The sequence below is a fragment of the Papaver somniferum genome, chromosome 6, assembly GCF_003573695.1.
Source record: "Papaver somniferum cultivar HN1 chromosome 6, ASM357369v1, whole genome shotgun sequence".
NCBI lineage: Eukaryota > Viridiplantae > Streptophyta > Magnoliopsida > Ranunculales > Papaveraceae > Papaver > Papaver somniferum.
The window spans coordinates 79,344,252-79,349,938 of NC_039363.1; positions in this window are offsets into that span (position 1 = coordinate 79,344,252).

Consider the following 5,687-nt stretch of genomic DNA (forward strand, 5'->3'; position numbering starts at 1 on the left):
CTTAATACAATGTCGTGTTCAAATCTGTACTGGGTCCCGGGGTTTTTCTGTATTTTCGGTTTCCTCGTTAACAAAATTTCTGGTGTCTGTGTTATTTCTTTTCCGCATTATATTTAGTTATATAATATAAATATCACAGGTTGTACGTTAAGTTCAATCAGTTCTTGAATCCGTCCTTTGGGTTGTTGATTGAATTGATTGACACTTGGATATTGGTTTGTGATACCGTCCAAGTTATTTCTCGTATTCAATCGGGCTCGCAAATTCCTATTTGTTTGATTGCGGATTGAATTGAGAAATCGATATACAAACTCTTGGATATATCTTCATTGCTTGAGTCTTACTGTCTAGTTGATTCTCTTGGAATTATATTGGAGTTTGTCCATACAGATTGCTAAGGAAAATATTGGGTGCGGTTGTTAGACCCCCGCTTTTTCAATGTGTGGTTGAACTTTAGACTTCACGGCGTTCATCGATTAAAGACGAATATCTACTGCGGAGATCATGGAGGAACTTCACAAATAAAAGGTATGTGGAGACTAAAATTTATCTATCACTCAGAAGTTTATTCTCTCTAATGAGACTAAGTCGTATATCTATATATACTTTAATATATACAGATTTGATATTTCGATCCGATTTTATCTCGCTTATCTATTCTCGAAATATGTGTTGGAAGGTTTTTGCTTTAACTACATTCATAATTATTCTTGACGAGTTTAGTTGGAAACAATTTATTTGTTGGAAACTAAATATGATCATGTGGAAATTTCCTTGAAACATCTTACATGATTTGTGTGAGACAATCATTTGATGTCGACTTGGAAAGTTTCGTATTGATCATTCGATCACTTGAAAATTACTTGAAGCTAATAGTTTGTGTGAGACAGCTATTGTCATCGTCCAAGGATGTTTCAATGATTGAAATGGGTGTTTAGAACAACAAACCTATGTCTGGATACATCATAGTATGCGTACCTAGTATGCAAACCATTTATGTATGACTCAGGTCTGGAAACCTTGTTTGCGTACCTAGTATGAGAACAGTTTTAGCTGTTAAAGTTAGGCAACCAAGTTTGCATACCAGTATGCGAATGGTTCTACCTGAGTTAGGTCTAGGACGGATGTTTGCATTCCCGTTTGCAAACGGCTGGACAAGACCAAAGTCCAGAAACTATAGTTTGCGTACCAGTTTGCAAACTTAGTGGTTAAAGTTCTAAAATCTGTTATGTATGATTTTCATACTCATGAACAAATACATTTATGAATTAAGGAATGCAATCTTTGAAAACCGCGGCTTAATGTTCATGAATTGATTCTTATATAAGTACTTTGTACGATTACGAATCAATCCGATTTTGTTTCAATTGGTTCATATATATTTTTATGAAATGGTGAACAATTGAACAACTCTATTTGAAACACAATAAGATTCATTTTCTTATCTTTCATGATTGATTGATCATCATATTTGATCAGAAGTGTTAGATGAATGTGGTTAAGACTAAAATGTTCATATGCTGACTTCAGTTAACTGTTATTGAGCCAACTTAATATGCACTTTAGGTACGGTTACCCATATATAAATGAAGGTATATTTCATTTGTGTGTAACAAGCTAAGACCATCTAAGGTGGAGAGATATTTCTTTGGTTTTAAGCAAACTTAACTTGAAAGCAAACTCTGATTTGAAAGACTATATAAGGGAGAACTCCAGCAACTGGAAAACCTAATCGCGGTAATGTCCTGTGTCCTAGTTGCGACTCGAGTCGATTCCCATTTAACATAGGTTTTTCCAAAACCATTATAGGTTAACGACTTGAAGACTTCATTTGGGATTCGTGAAGCCAGATCCAACTATTTTCTCTGTAGTTGCATATTCTGATCTTACTTGTTCTATCGTATTTGAGTATTATCTTCTCTAATATTTTCTTGAGATTTATCTCCGATAGGTAAGATATAAAAAGTAATCACAAAGCTCTTCGTCTCATTCTTTGTGATTCCACAATAACTTCTTTTACTACCATATAGTTAAGTTATTGTGAGGTTATTGATATTTTTAGGATGCTCTTCGGGAGTATATGACCGGATTATCAATTGGTTCCTGTTCACCTTGATTTATCATAAGACGGAACAAAACTTCATAGGTACTTCTGTGGGAGACAAATTTATATATCAGAATAGACTTATCTGTAAGAGACATATTTGTTCATAAGTCTTCGACTTTGGGTCGTAGCAACTGTTAGTTATGGGTAAGATCAGCTAAGGGAATCAAGTGCGTAAAAGCCTGCAAGGTTCTAGAGGCGTAAGGAACGCGACTGTACCTTAATCTGTGTGAGACTTGGTTAAGGCTCAACTACATTCCATTCTGAAGTTTACTTGTAGTAGGCTAGTGTCTGTAGCGGCTTAATACAGTATGGTGTTAAAAATTAGACTAGGTCCCGGGGGTTTTCTGCATTTGTGGTTTCCTCGTTAACAAAATTTTTGGTGTCTGTGTTATTTCTTTTCTGCATTATATTTGTTTATATAATCGAAATATCACAGGTTGTGCGTAGTTCAATCAATTGGTAAATCCGACCTTGACTGTTGGTCAGGAATTGATTGACACTTGGACTTTGGCCTTTGGTACCGTCCAAGGTATTTCTCATATCAATCGGGATCACAGATTTCTATCTGTTCGATTGCAGATTGCATTTGAGAAATTCAGATATACCTGTTTGATAACTTTCTTGGTTGAGCTCGCTTTATAAGATGGTGCTCTCGGAATTATATTGGAGTTAGTCCATACAGATTGACGAACGAATTATTGGGTGTGGTTTTTATACCCCCACTTTTTCAATATATACTCAGTGTGGCTGAAGGGGATAAGGTTGTTCATCAACCTAGAGTGACCGTCCGTACTCAGCGGAGGCGGGTCATACTCAGTGCGACTAAAGGTGTGGTACTCAGTATACTCTTATAATGCTCAGCACTGAGGAAAGGGTATAGTGCTCAGCACTAAGAAAAATGTAGCACTCAAGGACGTCGCAGAGTGCGGCTGGTGCAGTGTTCATCACTAAGAAAATGTAACCGGGCCTGAAAAAGCACTGTGGCATAGGCTTAAAACTTAGTGTTGAATCCACCTGAAACCCATGTGACGTTAAAGGTTCTCGGATATGTCAAAAGACGCTGAGGAGTCTTTGTTTTAACGGAGGTATTTACTTGGAAGGAGTGACGGAGGCTCTTCTCCCTCGAGCGGATCAATGGAGGTCTTTCACTTCAAAGCGACTGAGGCTCTTCGCCTCGCACTGATGGAGGCCCTTCACCTTCGAGCGTAACGACCGAGGCTCTTCAGAGCGACAGAGGTTCTTCACCTCGGAGTGATAGAGGCTCTATAGAACTAACTAGGCTTCTTCAACTCGATCTAACTTCTCTTCATTCAGAAGTCGATCCCTCATCTCGAACCTTTTTATGGATGGAGTTTTAGGCTTTATCTTGATTAAAACTTTACTGCATTGCCTGATAGATGACTGTACTCATGGGATTGAGTACTTGGACTATGTTAGGCATTTCGTAAAAATAACGATTTTTCCTATGGATTTCGAAATGACAGTTTTTCCCTCGGTCCGAAAGTTACCATCTACACCTGAAAACTAGAACCTCAATCACGACACTTTTGTGTCCTAGTTGTGGCTAGAATCGTTCTTTAAAAACATAGGTCTCCTTTGGTGAAACTATCTTAGGTTTCGACTTTGAAAGACTTCATTAAAAGATTCGTGAAGCCGGTCAGACTATCTTTTACCTGATAGTTCTTGTTATCCGGGTCTTGTTCTTTTTGATCGTTATAGTTTTCGAACTATAGATCACAAACAAGATAAATAGAAATCACAAGGTACTTTTCGTTTCAGATTTTTTGATTCCACAAGATAAATATCCTGAATCACTTCTGGTTTGATTTTTTTAGATTATTCTTGTGAGTTAAATTGATTAGGCACCTCTATAACTTTTAATGAGAAGAAGTTCATCCTAATATTGAGTTTAATTGATATCTTCTTTTCTTGAATATCACTCGACAGCATATAGGTTTTTATACCTTGATTGAATATATTTTTGGAAATCAAATAGGTTTTCTATTAGAGGAATCATATTCATAAAAGTCTCCACTTAGTTTGAAGCAACTCCCAGGCTTGGAAAGGACGTCATATAGATGTTGCGAGATCCAAGAGACATAAAGGAGCACAACAGAAGATGAATTGCTCGTAAATTCAATTCAGTCTCAACTACAATCCATTCTGAATTCTGATAATAGGCTAGTGTGTGTAGCGTTTTAATACTGTCTGGTGTGCAAGTTTTGAACTAGGTTCTGGTTTGATTTTTTTGTAGTTTGCAATTTTTCTACTTAACAAACGTTTTGGTTTCTTGTGTTATTTCTTTTCCGCGTTATATTGTTTATCTTTGTATTGGTAATATCACAAGTAGTACGTTAATCAACCTAGACAATTTTTAAGCCTAAATTTTTTATATATAGTACGAGATTTTATCTTGAGAATTCGTATCTTAAAGAAATATTACAAGACTTATTCTTATTGGAATTTGGTTTTTATAACAGTTCGTGTGCATACTAGGTTGTTACTTGGATATTGAGATGTGAGATCATCCAAGTAAACTTGTTTTACAACTTAGGTACATGGTCTCATCCGTTAATCTATACTACTGATTGTAACAAGTTAGTCCATACAACATTTTCGGGAAAAAAAAAAGGTTGGTCGTGTACTTGGTATCCTTTCTTTTTCAATAATGATAATAATAAAACGGTTTGTAGAGATGCAAGTAACATGAGGGATTTGAAATGAGAGTAAGAGACAAGTGAAATAAAGGGAATAAGAAGTACTAAGAGGGTAAAGGCTGCTTATATATGCAGTAAAAAGCATAGCGAAGGTAAAAAGACGAGTGATTACTGGAAAACTAAAGAGACACATCAGTTACCTTGGGGACACGTAGGACATAACCACTCAAAAACGTGGCCATGTGGAATGGGGACTGCCAGGTCGTCACTCTCCCAAAACGACTACTTGAGGTAAAAGCAAGACACGACATGAGAATTGAGCGTGCAAAAATACAGACTGAAGGAGGTTGACGCGCGCCATTTGGTGATTGTTGCTCGAGATGGACATGCGAGTCAACAGTCAGGGAACTAATGTTGGTACCCTAAAAATGACTAAGATGGTTTCGAGCCCACTTGGCATTTGTTGTGCTCTCACAAGGGGAGTCATGAAGAGTTCGACCCAGAAAAAGAGGGTCAAAAAACGACTACTTTAGGTAAAATCAAAACGACTGCTTGAGTCGCTCCCAAAACGACTACTTGAGGTAAAAACACATGAGAACTGAGCGTGCAAAAATACATACTGGAGGAGGTTGACGCGCGTTATTTGGTGATTGTTGCTCGATATGGACATGCGAGTCAACAATCAGGGAACTAATGTTGATACCCTAAAAATGACTAAGAGGGTTCCGAGCCCATTGGGCACTGGTTGTGCTCTCGCAAGGGGAGTCATGAAGAGTTCAACCCAAAAAAATAGATTCACAGGTGGGTAATGATAACTTTATAGGAAATCAAGGAGGAAGGTCACCTAAAGAAGACTAAGGAGTCAAGGATGGCTTGGGAGAAGGGGAATGACCCATTCGTAAATACCTCTAATAAGAGGGGCC